A 23482-nucleotide genomic window follows, 5' to 3' on the forward strand; every position below is an offset into this window, starting at 1 on the left:
GTATCCAGGGGGTGGGCTCAAGGGCCTCCGGGGGGGGTGGCTAGCAACACCAAGTAAATGACAACAAAAACATGAGATTTTGAGAGTCATTTCCCTAGGGGCATCATATTTGGCCCTAATAACCAGAAAAGTGAGCTTCTAGTTAATGGGAATGACGGGAGGAACTTCTTGACGATTTTTGCAAGTACTTTATGTTGTTTATGTGATTGTGCAAAACTTTATTTTCACGTTTTTTGATGTATCTTTTAGTGCATTAAAGTTATTCTTTTTTTGGAATTTGGCTGTGAAATAGTGTAGTTGTAGCGTTCATAAGTTCAAAATTTACCTTTTTCCTATTGTATTTTTCAGCGATTTAAGTTATTTTTTGAATTTGGATGTGAAATTGTGTACTTGTAGTGTTCATTAGTTCATAGGAATTCCTGTTGTATTACTCTGTGATTGAAGGGTTTTTTTTTTGGTTTTGGATGTGAAATAGCCTTGCAATGCTCGTAAGTTCAAAATTTAGTGGTTTTCTATTGTGTTTTTCAGCAATTCAAACTATTTTTTGGATTTGGATGTGAAATGGTTTACTTGTAGAGTTCGTAAGTTCAAAATTTACCATTTCATCCAGCCGAGAGAGATAGTGAGAATCCGTGGCGGCGAGGATGGTGAAGTTTTGGAAGCCAAACAAAGCTTTTATCATTCTTTAAGGGAAATATGTTGCCTGGAAAGCTGCATTTGATGAAGAAACAAGAGACAGGCCATATGGCCATTGTTTGGTTGCAGGTGTCTCAAAGTACCCGAAAAAGGTGATCCGTAAGGATTCAGCAAAGAAGCAGGCGAAGATATCTCGTATGAAGGCTTTCATCAAGCTCGTGAACTACAACCACATCATGCCTACTCGTTACACAGTCGATGGGGATCTTAAGGATGTCGTCAATGCTGATGTTCTTCAGGCACGTGACAAAAAGGTGACTGCTGCGAAAGAGACCAAGGTTAGGCTTGAGGAGAGGTTCAAGACCAGGAAAAATCGTTGGTTCTTCACTCGATAAACAAATCATTCTGAATACATAAATCATGTTGTTGTCTACTGTCTCTGGTAGTATTATTTAGCTGCTTTTGATGACAGGTGGTAGATCTACTTGATCCGAATCAAAAAGGTGGAAAAATTGAACTTTTTGGTGGTGCAGGTGTTGGAAAGAAGGTGCTTATTACAGAGCTTATTAACAATGTTGCAAAGGCCCATGGTTTGTTACTAGTTGCACTAGGAGTGAAAAAGAATCTTCATGTATTATCTTTCTTTCAGGTAATCTAATTTTATATTCACTTCTCGTCCTCAAGTGGTTTGCTGGTGTTGGTGAACGTACTCGAGAGGGTAACGATTTGTACAGAGAAATGATTGAGAGAGGTGTTATTACTTAAGCTTGGTGAAAAACAGGTTTCTGTAGATAACATTTGCTTTTCAATATATAGTACATAAATTTCTTGCAATTGGCTTATTTTATACATATTTATCTGCTTTGGTATATGGTCAAATGAATGAAATTCCTGGTGCTCGTGCTCGTGTTGGGCTCACTGAACTGACAGTTGCCGAATGTGAATGATTTTACATCACTGTTATGTCGGTTGAGATCTCTAGTAAGCCTTATCCTCATAATTGCTTTGTGAATATAATTGTCCCAAGAGAACAAGGTAAGCTGCCGGATTTTGTGATTCCTTTCCTTTTAAATCTAAAAGGACATAATCTGGTATCACAAGTTAGACATGGAATCCCGATCTCCTGGTTGTCTATTGATTCATTCAGTGGTGGAGTAAACAGACAAGTCGATGGATGACGTCACACCGCCCATATTAATAACATTATGATTCATAAAATGAGGTGTCTTTTTTCCTTCTGATGACAGTAACTTTATGAGTGGTGGCGGTGAGAGTTGTGGTGGTGAACGGCGGCCCGTGAATGGGAAAAAGGAGCTGCGTTTAGAAAAAAGAGATGTTGATCCTTGGAATTTCATATTTCTGTTATTACTCTCTCTTTGGATGGTTGTTACTCTCGTTTCCAAAATATCACAATTTTTTTTATTTTAGAATCAAATGATATATGATATGAAGTTTGATCAATACTTTTTTTTTTTTTATTATATTAATATGAGAAAAAATTGTACTTCTTGTCTGTTCTATATTAGTTGATCACTTTCCTTTATACATGCATATTAAAAATTATAAATAAAAAGAGAATTTTACTAATTCATTCCTTAAAAAAAAAACCTTCTTTTGAAATTTTACAGACAAATATGAATATTTTCAAAAAGAATTAATTGCAACGATAATATGATTTTTTTAAAAATTATATGGCGATTATATTCGACTTGTCTATTGATCTCCAGGAGTTTTACTTTTATGAGCATCATGAGCTTATAGTGATGCTATGAGTTCTTGGATTGAAATCCCCCATTGTTCTTGATGCCTCCACAGAAAGAGGAGTGGGAGGGAAAGTGATGCTATGAACGGTTGTACATGGTTGTACTATGATTACACCATTAGTTGCTTCCTCAAAATTGAACGTTATTAAAAATAGGGTCACATTCAAAATTAATACGCATTTTGATGAATTTGATATATCTACGATTTGATATCACAAAATTTTAAAAACTTCTTATTTTCGTAACCTTCATATCAAATCAAAATATAGCAAATAAATTTTTAAAAATATATATATTTTTCGTAGTTCAACTTTCAAAAAAGTGAAAAAATTTCATGATCAAACGCGCCCGAAATTAACCGCACAAGGAATGCTTAAGGTGGTGGGACTCTTAGGTACTATTCAAATTGTCGAAGAATTTGTTTCTCTATGATTAACATCTGATCACGAGTGTTATTTTTTCTGAAAGGCACACAGTTTATGACCTGAAAAACAAATTAGTTTATTTATAAAATTTGTTAGCTTTAGTTATAAGCCGCTCATAAGGCGAAAGACTTTTCTATTTATTTGATGTAAGCTTTGGAAATATATCTCAATGGGTCAAATTTCTTCATATTTGAAGATTATGAGCATGACATTAATGTCCACCGATTGCAATTCCCTTCTTGATTGATGCAGTCTCTCATGATAATAATGTTGACTGTGATGTGAAGTGGTTCTCAATTAAGTTCAAACTTGTGGTGGATTTGAATCAACCAATCAATCAAAATTACTGTCATCTTTTCACTGATCAGGTTGTGAATTCATATAGTGATGAACTCTTCAAATCAAAACTTTTATATTCAATATGAACGGTTTAAACATTCATTCTATTAACAACTATTGATTTAATCTCACCTTGAAAACATTTACTACGTTTGTTAGTTTAAAGATGACTATATCTTTATATATTATTCTAAAGTTCTAAATATAAGGTAAAATTGTCTATTTGACATTGTCACACCCCTTTTTGGAACGAAATTTTTCTGATTTAAGTGATGGTATTGAAAAGGGACTATTTTATTATGTTTGAAGTCGCCACTTGGAATTGAGTTACGGTGTTCCAAGTCACATTTTTTTAGTCCCTAATCAAACAGAAATGACTCTTTAACTTTGGTCCGCGAAAATAAAATCTGGGTAAGAAATTATGTTGACTGACGGGAAGGTATGAGGCACCCCTCGAGTCCCGTGATTCTAGCACGGTTGCTTTTATCAACTTATACAATCTGATTTTTGTTTGATAAATTAAAAGAGGCAACAAATTATTTGGGCCTAATAATTTCTACTTTATCATTATTGGCATCTGAATCAATACAAGAGCACCGCTATGACTCGTTCATCTTTAAGAGAAAATTAACGAATAAAAAAAAATCACCAATTAAACTATCTTCATTCATTAAATAGATATATATCACTTAACCCAATATCCATTTCAATAAAATTATGAATAAAACAAAACTATAAAAAAAACTTATCACATAATTACATCAAATTTCATAAATAAATTAAAGTGATAAGGTAAAGTTTAACCTCAAATGAAGAAAATAAGTACCGCAAAATCTTGACCGAAGTTTGATTAGAACACCCACAATTTTTTTTTTGTTTGTGAGCCTTTTAAAAATGTATGGAGTAATATATGTATTGTGTTGGTATGGAAAAGAAAATATGTGAATGTATTGTGTTGGTATGGAAATATATGCTAGTGATCCTCATCAGCATTTGAAGAACTTCGTAAGGGTTGAATAATGCACAAGCAAGCTAAATTTCGATTAACATCAACATTGTGCTCATGTTGAGCTCACTGAACTGACAGTTGTGGAACACTTCTGAGACACTGAAGGGCAGATGTGCTCCTTTTCATCGATAATATTTTTTCGCTTCACTCAAGTGAGCTATCTTTTCAAATACCTTAACTAGTATATTGTACTTTTTCAATTGCTTAAACTTGGTGAAATGATTTATGATTCTCTACCTCTTTCTTTGGACTGCCCTAGGCCGACTCTGAGGTGTCTTCCTTTGCTTGGTCATATTCCCTCTGCAGTCAGTTACCAGCCAACTTTAGCTACAGATGTTGGAGGGCTTCAAGAGAGGATTACTACAACCAAGAAGGGTTCTATCACATCAAATCATTGGTTTTGCTTGTACTTGCAACTAGTATATATATAATGGGTAAAAAACTTAAGTATACAAATATATAGTCTTAATTATCACTAGATAACGATATTTTTATTTTTCATCTAGATAGCAATAGTTTTTTTTTCAAATATAGGAACTATATTATAAAAAAAATAGAAGCGTACTAATAAGGACCCACGATTTTCTCCCAATCCATGATTTTCTCAGATTCTTTTACCTTCCACAATTTACTCTAGTTTGTTATATGTTCTCTCCCATAAAAAAAGGTTAATTTTTTAGCCAAAAATAAAACCTCTCTACATCTCTATTCTGAAAGTTTAATCAACTAATACCAACAGTGTTTCAATTCTACTTCAATACAACGGACGATGGGACGCGTATGTGTGATAACTAACAACTGAATTGGTGATAGTTTTAAGTAATGTATGCAACTTATTTGGTGTTTTTATTTTCCGTGATCGTTATATTGTAAACGATTTGGTTGGGTATATGTTTTTTTGTTACAGAAATTTGGTGTTTATTTCTTGAATTTTAATTTGAAATCCGACAATATTAGGATTATATGATTATCTATGACGGATTATTATAAGTCGTTTAAAAGAATGAAGATCGAAGTTGAAATTGGGTAGATATTGTGGTGTAATCGATAGTATATATTAACTTGATATTCATCTGCCAATTTGTGATTGTTTTGAGGTATATGTTATGGTGTAATTGTGAGGCTTTTTAAAGTTGATTATGACTATATTATTGTATTTTGGTAGATTATTTGGTGAAATTGATGGTCAATTTTGAGTCATGATTTAACGCCAAAATTCGGTGAATTTTTTTGGTAAATGATTGGGTTTAATTGATAGTGTTTGTTGTAAATGATATAGTGATAAACAATATTGTATATTATGTTTTAAATGAACACCATCATACTTTAGTTTTTATTGGTATATTTTGTTGGTTCAATTGATATATATAATGGTATATGTATTGAAGTACTTGATGATGTAATTCTGACGGTTCAGGTGTATTATTGAAGGTTTTGTTCAGTTGATTATGACGTGTATTATTGATTGTTTTTTGGTTGATTATTTGGTGAAATTGAATGTTTATTATTAGTTCTGTATTAACGCCATATTCAGTGAATTATTGGTGGTAAATAATTAGATGTTTATATATAGGTTTTTAACACCAACATTCTTTAATTATTTGGTATATTTTGATGATGTAATTGATGTATTTATTGGTACATACAATGACGTAATTGTTAGATTTTAGGTATATCCATAGAAAGTTTACAAAAGAAATAATAAATTGGTTATATTATATGATTAGCATTTTCATATAAGCAAAAACAATTCTGTAAACCGATATGTTTAATTTGAATACATTGAAATAACCATTCTATTTGTATGTGATATATGTGATGATACTTATTTAATAAATTCACTAATTATTATGAAGATTAACTAACAATACGTTGTAATCTAATACAGGTAAGTACATTGATTACAATAATGAAGGAGTGATATATGATGCAAACACCAAATATGAAGGCTTAATTACTACTATTGCTTCCCAATTGGGTGTAGACACGATAATTTTTCATTTAGAACTCAAATATATTGATATGGGTGTCCAAATTTATTTAGATGTTGAATGATAGTTGCACTTTTATCAAACATTGATTAGTGTTGAACGACTTATTCGTATTATTGGTGAGTTAATTGTAATACAAGTTGGTGTTAGAATGTGTGATTTTCAAATTGTTGGATCTATATTCAAAATTAATTGGTTAGTTCTTGACTATTGGTGTAATTATCGTTGTAATGTTGGTGAGTTCATGTTAGGTTAATATAGTGTTGTTTTCTTGATGACAAATGCAACAACATGTTCATAATAATTGGTGCTAATTATTATGGCTGAATGTTGGTATTATATACGAACCTATCACATTGAATTCTAAACGACCAAATATACTTAAAAAGGGTAGTTTGATACCACAATAAAACACAACATTTTGACACATATATACCAAAACAATTAAAGCATTCTTCATTCATTTGAATACAATATCGTAATTATGTAATATTGATGTAATAAGCACATACACAATTAGTCTAATAGTGGTATAATAAGCACACATATTCATAGTAATATTGATATAATAAGCAAAACGTTAACAATGGTGAAAAGTATGGTGAAAGGGATCGTGAACCGTATGAACTGAAGGAAGGCCAATGGTTAAAAATATGAAGATGGACAGAAGGAAAGAGAACAAAAATACCAACACAATACTTCACTACCATATTCAACACCATATCCACACCTCCATCTATTAAAATAGATAAATTATTAACAAGAAATACACCACAATTACTATAAAGTATAAACACACTATTGGCTTTCACAGTTCAACTATAATTTTTACTTGGAGCGAAATTTAATTATTTTTTTGAGCAAGTTATTTATTGGTTAAAAATACACCAAACTTAACCCACAATGTACACTATTTAATAATATACTTATTTTAAAACTAAAATTATAAAATGGGTGTTTTGAGTGTAATGATTTATAATAGAATGAAATTTGATTATATTTTAGTGTAAGTTATTCATTATGATTTTAAAAAAATGATTATCAATATTTGTTCAAAATGTATGTCATTTAATATATAATTTCTTTTTTAAACTAAAATATATGAAATTGGATAGAAGTAACAGAACTCTGCGCAACAACAAAAAAATTGAATTGAAGAGGGAGAAAAAAAGTTTTTATTTCAATAGTAATCGTATCAAATAAGGAAGGTAAGTAATCGTAGGAATCCTATTAACAAGGTCACTCCCAAAAAATTAACATCAAAAAAATATAAAAGTCAACCAATAAATGTGTCCATTTAAATAAGAATCGAAGAGAGAGATTTATTTTTTTACATTAGTAATTTTATATCAATTGGGATTGTATAGAAAATTGATAACATAAAAAGTTTTACTTTTACATAGATAGTATAAAAAAAGGAAGAAAAATAAAATATGATATAAAAGAAAGTACAATTATCATAAAATATGAGAGAATAAATCACAGTAACTGTGAAGTTGGAACTGTAATTGAAGAGATAAAAACAGAAAAAAATTAATATCATAATCATCATCCCCACAAATTAGGCCCATAATCCCAAAAGTAGGAGAGAAGAAAATTGAAAATAAATAATTAATTTTAATATCGTGTGTATGTGTTTGTGGTATATGTTTTGGTGTAGTTAAATTACTAGTTATTTTTACATAGGTAAAAATAATTTTAGGGGATGTGAGATGAGAGAAGGTTATAATTATTTGATTGAATAAAAAAAATAAAAGAGAGAAAATTAATATATGTACAAAATAGGTAACTATCTGACTAAAATTGTGATTAAAAAGACAATAATTACCATATATTGATGTTGTTAAATTACTGATTATTTTTACATAGGTAAAAATAATTTTATGGGATGTGAGATACGTTATACATATTTGCCTAGTTAGTGGGAAGAGAGATGACTCTTTTTTACATAAATAGGACAAGTATTAAAGAGATGAGAGAAGGTTATAATTATTTAACTGAATAAAAAAAAATAAGAGAGAAAAAATTAATATATGTACAAAATAGGTAACTATATGACTAAAATTGTGGTTGAAAAGATAAAAAATAATTGCCATAATTATCGTTTCCATTAAAACCGCCCATAACCCCAAAAAAGGAAAAAGAATATTGATAAATAAATTATATAAATAAATTTCAAAAATATTTATTTTTGTTATGTTTGTAATTTAAAAACTAGTTTTGTAATTAAAAAGTAGTATGTACATATATTGTTAATTAAGGTCTTAAATAGTATATTCTTGTATTTTTTTTCCCAAAATAATGACGAATTGCTAAAATAAATCTCATTTTTATTTGATAAAATGAAAGCGGCAATAAATTCTTTGGGCCTAATTTCTATTTTATCATTATTGGCATCTAAATCAATACAAAGAGCACCGTCATGACCCGTTCATCTTTAAGAGATAACAACTAACGAATAAAAATAAAATAAAATCACCAATTAAAACTATCTCCATTCATTAAATAGAGATATAACACTTAACCCAATATCCATTTCAATAAAATTATGAATAAAACAAAACTATAAAAAAACTTATCGCATAATTACATCAAATTTCATAAATAAATGAAAGAGATAAGGTAAAGTTTAACCTCAAATGAAGAAAATAAGTACCACAAAATCTTGACCGAAGCTTGGTTAGAACACTCACAAAATCTTTTTTGTTCGTGAGCCTTTTGTAGGTTGTATGAGGTAATATATGTATTGTGTTGGTATGAAAATACTGAGAAAGGAAGAAAAAATGTGAATGTGTTGATGACTTTTTGAAAGAAGAATAAAATAAAATATGAGTGTCTTCTTTTTTGGGTTGCTCCGTCTATTGTATGGGGTTGCTGCCTATATTTTTTTTTTGGTATAATACATAAATATACCCTTTAACCTGGCTTCAGATGACATCCATGCCCTCCAATTTTGAGTTTGCATAAGCAGACATTTAAACTTGTATAAAATTGAACAAGTAGACACATGTGTCCTATGTGACATAATACACGTAGGACACTACATAAGATACAAAATTGCCATATACGACGCCATGTAGGACAAATGTGTCTGTTTGTTTAAGTGTCTACTTGTGCACACCCAAAGTTAAAGGTCATAATTGCCAGCTGAAACCAAGTTAAGGGTCATGTTTATGTATCATACCTATTTTTGCATATGTGTGTAGATGTATGTTATGTAGATAGGCAAGGATAAATAGGGGGGAAGGGGGTGGGACGTACAAGTGGGTATGTGTGGTGTGTAGTGGAATTACGGTAATGGGGTGTGGTGGGTATGTGCAGGCAGGAGGGTTGTGTATAGGTAGTTTTTATGTTTTTTTTTTGTTTAAAAAACATTAGCTAATCTAAAAATATAATTAAAAAACACTAGCTTATTTATTAAATCTAAAATATAAAAAGAACATATGCGCAAGCAGCTAATTTGGTTAGTGTGTTTGCATAGATGGATCAGGAGATTTGGCTATGCAAATGCCAGTGTTCCATCCCGCGTGAGTGCTACGTCCTTCAAGGTGGATGCAAGAGACCATGTTTCATAATTTTACTGTTGATGATCCTCATCAGCATTTGAAGAACTTTGTAAGGGTTGCACAATGCACAAGCAAGCTAAATTTTCATTAACCATTGACATATGCGCCATTTTGTTTATTTACAACATATTCTCTACAAAATCACAAGACATTTCGTTTTGGAAGGGAGAAAACATTCCTCCCAAGTATTATGTCATCTAGAATTGCAGCAGCAACATACGAAGTAACAATAAAAGAAACTACTAATTTCCAGATAAAAAATTGACATTCAACTCCAACACTGAGTTTTATCCATTTCTTTGTGTCTAGTTCTGATATTTTCCTCTAATCTTTTGGCGGAAACTGGGGGAACAGGGCAGGAGGTGGGGAGGAAGAAAAGCATACATCAAATATAATAAGCTCGTTATACATGATATATTCATGTAATCTTAATCCGGACTTCAAAAGAAGTGAATAGATGAAGTAGATGATATCTCCAGCTGCTCCAACTTTTGGCTTGAGATGTGTATTAGGTCCCAGGCTACTCTGTAACAAGCATTTCCATATTATCGATGGGAGCCGGAAGCTGTAAAAATGAGAGACCAGTCAGTTTGAAATATCAAATCCTAACAAGAAGATAAATTTCAGACCAGTATGAAGGTGTTTTTATTTTTTCCAATATACAGTGAAAAGAATTGAAAGAGTAAAATATCAACCCAACAGAGCTCATCCCAGAGTTCAATATCTACTAAACAAAGTAGATAGCAGTGTCTCCAGGAGGTGTAGCCATTGTTTTAACATTCCAATCGTCCTCTTATAACTTAAGGTGTTATCAATAACAAAGGAAGCTATCACCTATGACCTAACCATCATATAGATAATAACTACCAATAGTAAACTGAACCAAAACAATTTCTGCATAATCAATTTATAATAGAATTTAACAGTCGAAAACTGAGCTTGTTACAAGTCATAACACCTAGGAGCTTTCCTATATCACAATATGATTCTTTTGATTTGAACGGTAAAACTCTTGCGAATATGATTCAATAGGATGAGGAATTGCTATAGTTGGCCTTTGGAACCAAAAAAGGTGAGGGTTAGACATCTCATCAGGAAGCACTAATTCAGTAAAGTTGATAAAGCTTTGTAAAGATAAATCTCATCAAGTACCATGTGTATAACGTGTTTTCATCCTCCCTTCAGGAAGTACAATCGAAGTGGTATTTGAACTAGAAGTAGGTTCAAACCAACAAGAGATTATGCTACAATTGCACCGAGGTCTTATCACCATTCATGGCTATAAGTACTACAATGTCAAAGAAAATTTACTTTGTTTCCTTGTCTACTTTCACTCAACACACTTTACCATCATCTCATTAGAAAAGGAAAAAACCTGTTAGTTCTCTGGTTAAAGGGTCAATATTATTGAGCACAAATCTAAAAGTTCCACTAGCTTTTTGTGCCCTCCGTCACCTTCTTCAACTGCTCCAGCTACTGAACTCCCTGTAACCTCACCAATATCCCGCTGTGAAGCCCAGCAAATCACAATGCCCAAGCCCCCTCATGGATGATCAACAGATTACAGGGAGTTCCAATAGGTATGAGAAATTGCAGACAAGGGATGAAAGTGTATGGAGGGAAGTAAAAGCTACAAAGTCTCAACAATTTTGTTTATTTTGGTTGACCTAGTTTCTGGAGCTAAATTAGATCATTTTGGACAACTTGAAGATTGTATGAGCTGAGCTTAACAATAGATAAATTAAACATCAAAATCAGCTGAAAACTTGGTTTAAAAAACCACAAGAATGCCATTAGCCAAGCTCCTTTCCTTTTATCATAAGCTTGCAACAATTTTTTTGGAACTTACATATCTTTTTGGGAGGAGAATTGGATTGGTCATGGACCGTTAAAACAAATATATCCAGACATTTACAACTTATGCCAACAACATGTTGCAACAGTGGCTGAATTATGGTCTGAGCAGGGACGGAGCATACCTTCAGAAGGTTTATAAATGATTGGGAATTGGGAATAACTGAATTATATAGTACCTTATCTCAGTTCAAAGCCACTACTGGAGATAAGTTGGGAATGGCAAAGGAATAAACAATTTTTCTGTGAGAGATGCATACAGGGAACAGAACTTGTCCAAGAATCAACTGTGTTGCTGCCATGGAAGGTGATCTGGAGAGTCCAAGATTCCGTTTCAAAGTAGCATGCTTTACATCGCTGGGTGGCCAAAGAAGCAGTATTGACATGGGATAATTTGAAAAGAATGGGGTACCAGCTATGCTCCAGATGTTACTCAGGTGGAGAACAGACAAAGACAACCAACCATATCTTTTTACATTGTAAGTGACAGATCAGATAAGGAAAATCTTCATCAACCTAAGGTGAATCAGGTGGGTGATGCCAGGTAGCACAAGGGAAGTACTAAACAGTAGGAGCAGAGATGGTGTAACACCCCAGAAGTTCTAAAGTTATATGTCAGTTATTAGTATCTCCCATAGTCCAGTCTCAGATGTTGCATGACCTTCTAGTCAGTTATGTCAGTTTTCAGCATTTATCAATTACACGTTTTACTACTCGGTCATTGCATTAGTCCAAGTTATTCAGCTCAGCACTTCAGACTTATCATGTTCAATTAATAGTCTTATCATGCATATTTCACATACTCAGTACATTCAAAGTACTGAACGCATACTCTTCGCACTATATTGTCCTATAATATAGGTTCGGACGTTTAGCGTCCAACCCACGATTAGTACGACTTTCGATCAGCTCAGCAACACGTATGGTGAGTCCTCATCTTTCGAGGACAACTTCATATTTCTTTCAATTATTAAATCCTTTAGTCTTAAGACAGTTAGAGTTAGTTGTGGGCTTGTCCTAGTAACTCATCTTAGTAGAGGTTTTGTGATATACATGTCAGCTTTGTGTTGTTTTCAGATGAACTCGCTTTTGAGTATTTAAATTTTATATTTCAGACTACTCTGTTATTTCAGTTTAGGTTCCGCATTCATTTGTTCTCAATTATTGTTTACATAAATCATAGTGTCATGCCAAACCATGAGTTAGTTTGGGGTCACTTGTGGCTCTAAGCACCATGTTATGACTAAGGGTAGTCTTGGGTCATGACAAACTTGGTATCATAGAGTGTGTCATGACTATTTAGGTTCAAGTGTCCTAGAGTGTCTGAAAGTCGCGTTAAGTAGAGTCTTGTTCATGGGTGTAAAGCGCAGCACACTTATGAACGAGAGCCTATGAGTCGTTTCAGGAAATAGTTCAATTCTTTCATACTCTCAATCGTGCGATAGAGTTTAACTCTATTTAACCTCCTGTTTTAATTCGTGCTCATTGCGTTTAACAGAATTATGCCTCCCAGAAGAGCTTACGTTAGAAGGATCAGGAATGAAGGTCAGCAAGCACCACCAGCTCGAGCAGACCCCTTGAATGAGCAAGTCTCTCATGCCAAGTTCAGGGATGCTTTCCAAGTGTTAGCTCAGGCCATGACCACTCTGGTCAATCAATAGGCTATTGCACAAGCTAACCAGAATGGGAATACGACAGCGGCTAGGGTTCGGGATTTTACTAGGATTAATCCTCCTGAGTTTTATATTCAAAGGTGAAGGAGGACCCACAGGAGTTCATTGATGGTGTTCAGAATATCGCACAGATTATGGGGGTCATCCTAGTGGAGAGTGCATACTTAGCTGCTTACCCGTTGAAAGGAGCGGCTCAGATTTGGTACAAGTAGTGGAAGGATGACAGAGGGGTTGATGCAGGCCTAATGGACTGGGAGAAGCTTATGGCTGCATTTCTGAATAGGTTCTTTCCACTTGAGCTAAGGGAGGCCATGAAGCAACGAAATATGTCGGTGAGGGAGTATTCCTTGAAGTTTACCCAACTCTCCAAGTATTTTGCATCTATGGTAGCAGACTCCAGAGCTTGTATGAGCAAGTTTGTTTCAAGTGTTGAAGAGACCATAGTAAAGGAGTATAGAACTGCTATGCTGATCAAGGAGATGAACATCTCCAGGTTGATGACCCATGCTCAACTGATTGAGCAAGAGAAGGTCAAGGAGAGTGCTAGGGAGAATAAGAGGGCCAGAATAGACAGTATGGACTAGTCACCGTAGAAGTCTGACGGTGGCAATCGCTCTCAGTTTTGTCAGAAGTTTTCAGGTCCAGCCCCATCCTCTGCTAGTGCCCCAGAACCCAAGTTCAGACATGAGAACAAGGATAGGGCACCAGGCTCTAAGTCCCAGGGTAGTGTCACTAGTGGTCGTACCTTTCTAGTTTGTCAGAAGTATCGTAAGAACCATCCCTGAGGGAGTATGGCTGGTAGTGGTAACTGTTTTGGATGTGGTAAGTCAGGCAACAGGTTGAGGGAATGCCCAAGGCATAAGGTAGGGGTAAGGATGTTCTCCAGCAAGCTCAGCCTAACACTTCAGCAGCCGACTCAACGGAGTGCCTCTTCTAGTGCGGGGGGCAGACAACACCAGTACATGTTCTATGCTTTGCAGACTCAACAGGATGAAGAAGATTCCCTGATGTAATCACAGGTATGTTGCGTGTATTTCAACTTGATGTTTATGCATTACTAGATCTAGGGGCCACACTTCCTTTCATGACTCCTTATATTGCATTGAATTTTGATGTCAGTCCCGAAATCTTATCAGTGGGTTCTCAGTCTACCCCTGTTGGTGAGTCAGAAATTGCCAAGTCTCATTTTTCGCAGAAAGTCACCATAGTAGATCTAGTAGAATTAGACATGCCTGATTTCGATATTATTCTTGGCATGGACTGGTTATATCTTGTTATCAGAGGTTGACCCACATGCAGCCATGAGGGTGCACGTGCACCGGACAACTTTTAATTATTTTTTGTAGATATATGTATAGATAGTCTATAGAAAGATCATATATTTAATTGTGCACCCAAATGAACAAAAGTAATTTGGGTGCACTGGTTGAACGCTTAACTTTAACACTCAACGACGTGAGTTCGAATCCTGCGAAGGGTTGTATATTTTTTGCCTTTAAAATCAGCCTTTTCTTACCAGTTAACCTTTTTAAAAACAGCCTTTATTAATCAATCATATTTGCCACCTCATTTGACCCCACCAATATTTTGCTATCTCATCTGGCCCCACCCCTTTCTTCATTGAAATTAAAAACAAATAAAAGCCCTAACACAATTCTAAACAAAATATAAGACTTCTAGAAAACCTACGAACTTATAACTTAACAAGTATTCTTCACTACAGTCTGCATAATTGAAGTCATACTATTGTCACTGCATAAATTGGCAAGTTCTTCTTTTTAAGCGTATTTTTTTGTGCTATGAAAGAAGAGGTGTGATTCCCTTATTAAAAATGTCGTGTTTATTTATAAGTTTATATTTTTATCATCTTATGAAAGGAGGAGTGTGATTCCTCCATTATATTTAATTTTTGTTGTTCTATAAAGGGTGTGATTTTTCAATATCTTGTTGAAATAATCATGTTTATATATTTATTTTGTGAGCGGTGTGATTTCTCTATTATATTTTATTTTTGTTGTGTTGCGAAAGTAGGGCTGGAGGGGTGTCATTCCCCTATCAACAATGTAATATTTACTTATATTCTTGATTAAATCTTTGTTTCGTAGGAATTTATTGTTGATTCTTGTGATTTGAAATGAATAGATTTTTGAAGAAACATAATTCTTCTAAACAGTTAAACTTTTAGAGACAATTTTTTGTGTTTTATAGATAAGTTTGATTTGCAATCACTTAAATCGGATCCTAGAGAAAGAATATACATTCATAAATATAACCCTAGAATACGAGATGAAGTGAGAAAACACTATATTCAACAAAGTCCTTGCAACCGATTATTTCTAAATATCCTCAAACTAGATTTGTAACAAAAAAGAGTTGATTTTATTCGACATGGTTTAAGGGTTCATATTCTAGGTGGATGGAGTATAGTATGAAGAAAGACGTTGTATTTTGTTAATGCTTCTATTTATTTAAAAAATGACTATGTGAAGGGAAATGTAGGTGATTTTTTCACGAAAATCGGTTTTAAGACTTGGAATCATAGTATGGAACGAGTTGATTTATATGTTGGCGAAGTAAATAGCATCCACAATAGATAGATGCTAGATTTTGAGAGTCAATCTCAATCCATTCAAGTTACTTTCAACAAGCAATCTAAGAAAATAAGAAGTGACATCGAATTTGTTTAGAAGGCTTCTACTAATGTGGCAAGGTTCCTCTTGGATTTCGAGTTGTCTTTTCAAGGTCATGATGAAAGTGATAAAAAAATAATGACTTTTTTAAGGTCATTTGGAATGGCTTGGAAAAATGCTTCCGGAAGTGAATAGTGTTATTTTAAAATATGCTCCAAAAAATGTGATGACGAATTCTCCAAAAAATCAAAAGGATATTATGAGTGCTTGTGCACAAGAAACCATGAAAGCTATAATTGATGACTTGGAGACTTTTTTGGAATATTAGTTGATGAATCCACGGACATCACACCATGAACAAATGGCATTGCTTTGCAGTATGTTAATAAAAAAGGCGAAATGAATGAGCTAGTTATTACTATTGTTCGTGTTGGTGATGTAGTGATACATCTGCACAATCATTGAAGGAAACAATATGCTCTTTGCTTTTGAGACACTCTTTGAGTACATCTAAAATACGTGGACTATGATGGGGCTAGTAACATGCAGGGAGAGATGAATGGTCTTAAAGCTTTGATTTTGCACGAAACTCCATCGGCATATTACATTCACTGTTTTGCTCACCAACTACAATTGACATTGGTAGCTATTGCCAAAAACCATTTGCTTGTGGACAACTTCTTCGCTATTATTGTTAATGTGTTGAATGTGATTGGAGCATCATTTAAGCATAGAGATCAACTTTGGGACCATCAAGCAGAAATGTTGGAACAACTACTAGAAAGCAGTGAGGTTCAAAGTGGAAAAGGCTTGAATCAAGAACGAGGACTTCAAAGGCCAAGTGACACTCGTTGGGATATAATTTTAGAACATTAGATAACTTTGTGGTTTTATTTTCATCTATAGCTCATGTGCTTGATGCAATTAAATGTGGAGGTTCCAACCGCAATGATAGATTGCAAGAAGGAGCTTTTCTGAGTATGATCAATGAATTTGAATGTGTTTTCTTGCTTCACTTGATGTTGAAAATATTGGTGATTTCAAATTAATTGAGTGCAACATTGCAGAGAAAGGAGCAAGATATTGTTAATGCCATGGTATTTCTTGACTAAAAAAAGACAATAATTGTTGAGAAATGGTGGATGAGATTCTTTGATAAATGAAGTTTCTTCATTTTGTGATAAATATGAAATTTTGGTACCTAAGATGGATGAATTTTATCTTCCTGGAAAGTCAAAACATAGGTCTTTTAGTTGTTACTTATTCACATCACTTACATGTTGAATTCTTTTATGCTATTATTGACTAGCAACTGCAAGAGCTTAATAATAGTTTTGGTGTTATGAGTGGTAACTTGCTTCTTTGTATGACAAGCTTGAATTCGGCGAATGCTTTTGCTGATTTTAATAAGGAAAAGATAATGACAGTGGCCAAACATTATCCAAATGAGTTTGGTGAACCAAAGCTTCAAGATCTCGGTCATCAACTTAATACTTTTATAATATACATGCGGCATGAAAATCTTACATTATTTGATTTGAAAGGAATTGGTTATTTGGCAGAAGCATTGGTTAATGCAAATCTCAATTGTTAGAGACAACATTCTCATCCATGAAGCATATAAAGAATGAACAGCCTAGTAGTATTAGTGATGAATTTGTAAATGATTGTTTAGTTTGTTACATCGAGAAGGACATATTTGTGAATATAAATAACAATGCTATCATTGATCGTTTTCAGAATATAAAAACTCCTCGATGTCAAATATGAATGGATGATCTTTTTTTTATTTTAGTACTAAATTAATGGCATCCAATCATTTTGAAGTTTATGCTTTGGCCATAATTTCTCTCATTTTTTAAGTTAAACAGAATTGTATACCGAATTTCATAGTGAATAAGAGGTTAGGCATTTGTTTGCAACACATCACGTTGGATGTTGATGTAAAACTTTATTTATTAATATGAAGAGTTAAGTTGTTTAATCAAAGTTATAAAATATTCTTGATGAAAAGTAAATTTTTCTTCTTTTTTTTTGTTTATTTTTTATTTTTTTATTTGTAATATTCAATAGTGTTTCAAGTGAAATTAAAATCAGAAAATTCACTAATAAAATTTATTGGGGCCTCAAAATATTGGAGGCCTAAAGCAAACGCTTTGCTAGTCTTACCCTTGAGTCACTCCTAGTGGTGCCCCCTATGGGTTCGCCTCTGCTTGTTATGCCTCCATTGATTGTAGAACCAGAGTCCTTAAATTTCATTTCCCAATGAGCCAACCCAGGAGTAGAAAGGTAGTACTTCAGTGCCTATAGGTCGATTTGTCTCTTAACTTAAGGCCAAAAAATGATTTCTAAAGGTTGTATCTACCATCTAGTCTAGGTTAAGGATTCTAATTCCGAAACCTCAACCCTTCAGTCAGTTCCAGTGGCAAATGAATTTCCCAAAGTGTTCCCAGAGGATCTTCCCGGAGTCCCTCCCAAACGGGAAATCGATTTCGGAATAGACCTTCCTCCAGATACATAACCAAATTGTATTCTTATAGAATGGCTCTAGTTAATCTTAAGGATTGAAAGGATCAGTTAAAGGACCTCCTAGATAAAGATTTCATTAGACCCAACATCTCTCCATAGGGTACTCAGTTCTCATCGTGCATAAGAAAGATGATTCTCTCAGAATGTGTATTGATTACCTGGCAAGGGGTTTCGAACTTGAGACCTTCAACATGGAAGTCCCAAGCCCAAACCACTAGGCCACCTCAAAGGGTGACTTGTTTGACCAGCTTTAGGGTGCCAGCTTCATCTCAAAGATAGACATCACATCAGTCTATTATCATCTTAGAGTCGGAGATTGTGACATTTCGAAGACGGCCTTCAAGACTCAGTATGGTCACTATGAATTTGTTGTTATGTCTTTTGGACTAGCAAATGCTCCAATAGCTTTTATGGACTTGATGGACAGGATGTTCAAATAGTATTTGAATATGTTCGTCAATGTCTTCATAGATGACATCCTTATTTTCTTGGAGCGAGGATGAGCATGCAAGTCATTTGAGGATTGTCTTGTGGATTCTTAAGGACCGCTGGATGTTTGCTAAGTTCGATAAATGTGAGTTTTGGTTGAAATCAATAACACTCCTTGGTCATGTAGTCTTTGGAGAGTGCATTCAGGTTGATCCTCAAAAGACGGACGTAGTTAAGAACTAGTCTAGACCTCTCTCTCCAATTATTAGGAGCTTCTAAGGTTTAGCTGGTTATTGCAGATGGTTCGTTGAAGGATTTTCCTCTACTGCTTCTCGTTTTTCTAGACTGACTCAGAAGAAGGTAACATTTTCGTTGTCCGAAGCTTGTGAGAAGAGTTTTCAGGACTTGAAGACTCAACTTACTTCAGCCCAAGTTTTGACTTTACCAGAAGGTTTAGATGGGTTTGTGGTTATTGTGATGCTTCCAGGATTGGCCTGGGTTGTGTGTTGATGCTATATGGTAAGGTTATAGCTTACGCTTCCAGGCAACTTAAAGTTAGTGAGAAGAATTACAATTACCCGACTCTTGATCTTAAGTTAGCAACGGTTGTGTTTCCCTTGAAGATTTGGAGGCACTATCTTTATGGTGTTCACGTGGTTGTGTTTATAGACCATAAGTCTTTAATATGTGTTTAATCAGAAGCACTTGAATCTTTGCCAAAGGTGATGGCATGAGTTGTTAAAAGACTATAACATGGGCATTTTATACCAGCCAATGTAGTGGTAGATGCTCTAAGCTAGTTGTCTATGAATACTATCGCTCATGTTGAGGACGAGAAGGAGCAGTGTTTTGGATGGCGAAAGGCGACAAGGGCCTGCCTCGCCACGAGGCGAGGCGAGCGCTCGCCGCTTGCCTTTTTGAATTAAGGCGCCAATTAATACCAAAAATTTAAAAATTTAATTGCATATATAAATATCCAAAATCTTAATAGCAATAACATATATTAGCAAACATTTCAATTCAAAAACTAATAGTAGATATTAAAAGTCTAGAACTTGAATGAACCAATAATTCAAAATACTATATTAATTAGTATAAAACTAAATTAAGTAGGGAAGAAATAATTATAGAAGAATTAATTTGTTTTTAAAAAAAAATATAGGCAGTGAGCAGTTGAGCACTACAACATAACAGAAGAACAGAGCACTCAGTTCACACTTCACCACTAAAAATAGAGGTCTGAAAAATAGAGCATAGTTTGTACTGCTGAAAAACAGAGAAGAAGAATAAAGGGAAGAACTAGAAGAGAAGAAGAGATTCGCGTAAGTCTCCAGGGGTCGTACCTGAGCAGCAGTCGCGTAAGTCGTATCTGAGCAGCAGCGTCGCGATTCGCGAAGGTTGCGTAGTCTCCAGGGGTTGCAACTTGCGAAATCTGAGGAGAAGAGGAGCAGCAGTCGCAACGCCTAATCTGAGGTGAGTTTGCAAAAATACCCCAAAAAACCCTAATTTTGGCTTTTATTATTATTAAATCAAACTTTTAAAACAAAAAGGCAATGCCTATTGCATCGCCACGTTACGTCGACAGTCGCCTTTTGATCGCCATGGCACGCCTTTTAGAGGTCGCCTCGCCGGTAGGCCTCGCCTCGCTTCGCCTTGTAGCCAAAGGTGAAAGGTGCTCGCCTTTAATAATACTGAGAAGGAGTTAGTTCATGAGGTCCACAGGCTTGCTTGTTTGGGATAATTACCTTGTGGATTCGACTAATGGTGGAGTTATTATTCAGAATAGGTCAGAATCGTCTCTTGTGACCAATCTTACTTGAATTGAAGAAAGTAGTCCTTAAAAAGTTTGTGGAGGCTTTCTCCAAAGAAGGAAACGGTGTGCTTTACCAGGATCGTTTGTGTGTTCCAGATGTTGACGGATTGAGGCAACAGATTTTAACAAAAGCTCATGGTTCTTGATACTCTATTCACCTAAGAGCCATTAAGATGTGTCGTGACCTATGGGAAATCTATTGGTGGAATGGTATGAAGAACAATATTGCAGAATTTGTGGCTAAGTGTCCAAATTGCCAACAAGTTAAGGTTGAATATCAGAAATATGTCTCCGGATATCAGCTTTCCTACTTGGATGTGGGAGGATTTGAATATGGATTCTATCATAGGTTTGCCTCTCACACGTCGACAACATGATTCTATCTAGGTGGTAGTAGACTAGATGACTAAGTCAGAACACTTCCTGCCAGTTAAGACTTCTTATACAATCGAGGACTATGCAAGACTTTACATCCAGGAGTTAGTGAAATTGCATGGGGTTCCCTTATCCATCATCTAAGATAGGAGTACTCAGTTCACCTCTTAATTTTGAAAGTAATTTCAAAAAGGTCATGGTACTCAGGTTAAAACTTAGTACATCTTTTCACCCGCAGACAACTGATCAAGCAGAACGGACTATTCAGATTTTGTAGAATATTTTAAGAGCTTGCGTGATTGACTTTAAGAGTAATTGGAATGATCACTTGCCTCTTATCGAGTTTACTTATAATAACAATTACCACTCTAGTATTCAAATGGCTCCATTTGAGGCGCTTTATGGTAGGAGGTGTACATCTCCTATAGTGAGGTTTGAAGTTGGTTAAGTAGCATATGATATGGCCTAAATCAGTTCACGAGGCTATGGAGAAAGTTCAACTTAATAGAGATAGGTTGAGAATGGCTTAGATTAGACAAAAATCATATGAAGATGTGAGGAGAAGAGCACTTGAATTGTTATTGGTGAGTGGGTATATTTGAAAATTTCACCCATGAAAGGGGTGATAAGGTTTGGTAGGAAAGGAAACTCAGTACCCATTATGTTGGTCCTTACAGGATTGTGAGGTGTTTTGGTAATGTAGCCTAATGAGCTGGATTTACCTGCAGAGTTGACATCAGTGAATCCAGTGTTCCATGTGTCCTTGTTGATGAAATGCATTGGTGATCCCACCTCAGTTGTGCCTTTAGAGAGTGTTGGTGTGAAGGATAGTCTCTCTTACAATGAGAGCCCAGTCGAGATTCTTAACCGTCAGGTTTGTAAGTTGAGAAATAAGGAAGTCTTTTCGGTAAAAATCCTTTGGAGGAATCAATTGGTTGAAGGAGCGACTTGGGAAGCAGAAGTAGATATAAGTTCCAGCGTGAGGTAATAGTTCCTCTATAGTACTCTATTCAGATTCATGTCTTTACGTTAAATCTCATGTCTAAGTATGCATGCATGTTGATGAAATCAGTCCACCCTTCATGTTTTAGTTCAAAGTCGGTCACTCCATTAGTTTACATAGTTTAGCTTTAAGTTCAGGGTTCACAGATCTTTTCCCTACCTTTTTCAACTTATTAAGACTACATTCAAAGACGAATGTTCCCAAAGAGGAGATATTGTAGCCCAAAAGTTCTAAAGTCCAAATCAAATATTGAAAGTCCAGAAATTTAAGTCTGCAGAAATTATGTGATTATGGATGCCATCTATGGGCCGTAAATGGAACCACGAACCGTAGATGGGATCTGTAGATAAACTTGGGAGATTGTTAATTTAGCCTAAGTTTCACGAGTCGTAAATGGGCTTGTGGATCAAAGTCTTGAAACTCGATTTTTGTCTGACTTTTACGGACCACATCCACAGCTCATAAATGGAATTACGAATCGTAAATGGGTCTCATAGATCAAACTTCAAAAACCTGAGGCCTGATTTCTACGAGAGGAATCTACGGCCCATAGTCCAATCAGTGTTATGAATGGCGAGCGCCATTCGCCAAAGGCGATATGGCGAAGCGAGGCGAGCCATTCTCGCCATTCTTCACTGAGGCGCGGCGATCCCAAAAGGGCGACCATATGGCGACGTAAATGGCGGCGCCATTTTGTTTTTAAATTTTTAAAAAGCTTTGACTTAATAATATTAGTCAAAATTAGGTTGTTTTTTTTCCATTTTCAAACTTTCATCAATCAGTCGCGTTCTTTTTCTCCTTGCGATCTCTTCTCCTCGCGTCTCTTCTCCACGAGTTGCTGCTCCTCTTCGGCTCTTCCCCTCGCTGCCTCGCGTCTCTTCTCCTCCTTCATCGCACGAGTTGCTGCCAGCCGCCAGGTATACTCTTTATTTTCTTCTTCTTCTTCTTGAGTTCTCTTCTTTTTTCGTTTCTTCTCTTCAAGTTCAGTCCTCTTCTTCGTTTCTGTTTCTTCTTTCTTTTTGAGATACAATAGCTTGCTGCTTTCACTGCTCTGTTTTTCTCCTCTGTTTTATTGTTCAGCTGTTACTGCTTACTACCTTCACTGGTTGCTGTCTATAATTTTAAAAAACTGCTCTGTAAAATGATCATCAATATTTTGGTGAATTCTCCAATCGGTAGTGTATTTCTTGGTTCTGTTGATGCTAGCAATGAATCTATCGATTCCACCAAAATGTACAAGTTGTTTGAAAGCACTATTGAAAGAATTGGAGCGAAAAATGTTGTACAAATTGTCACTGATAATGCTAGTGAGAATGTTAAAGCGGGAAGCATGATGATGGGTGCGTACCCACACATTTATTGGACTCCATGTGCCGCTCATTGCATCAACTTGATGTTTGGTGACATATTCAAGGTTAAGCCATATGCTTCCGGTAATATCACTCTC

General features: G+C 34.9%; 1 long non-coding RNA gene and 1 pseudogene across 1 annotated transcript in view; one reads left to right on the forward strand and one right to left on the reverse strand.

Moving 5' to 3' along the window:
- Positions 1-524: 524 nt before the first annotated feature.
- On the forward strand, positions 525-1328 carry LOC102598905 (60S ribosomal protein L27-like; annotated as a pseudogene).
- Positions 1329-9981: 8653 nt separating this feature from the next.
- Positions 9982-23482, reverse strand: part of LOC107059651 (uncharacterized) — a 25755-nt gene continuing 12254 nt past the window's right edge. The window contains exon 3 of the long non-coding RNA XR_001472798.1: positions 9982-10294. This is a non-coding gene — a long non-coding RNA (uncharacterized lncRNA). The remainder of the gene's footprint in view (positions 10295-23482) is intronic.

Source organism: Solanum tuberosum, unplaced genomic scaffold (genome assembly GCF_000226075.1).
Source record: "Solanum tuberosum cultivar DM 1-3 516 R44 unplaced genomic scaffold, SolTub_3.0 scf00031, whole genome shotgun sequence".
NCBI classification, from domain to species: domain Eukaryota; kingdom Viridiplantae; phylum Streptophyta; class Magnoliopsida; order Solanales; family Solanaceae; genus Solanum; species Solanum tuberosum.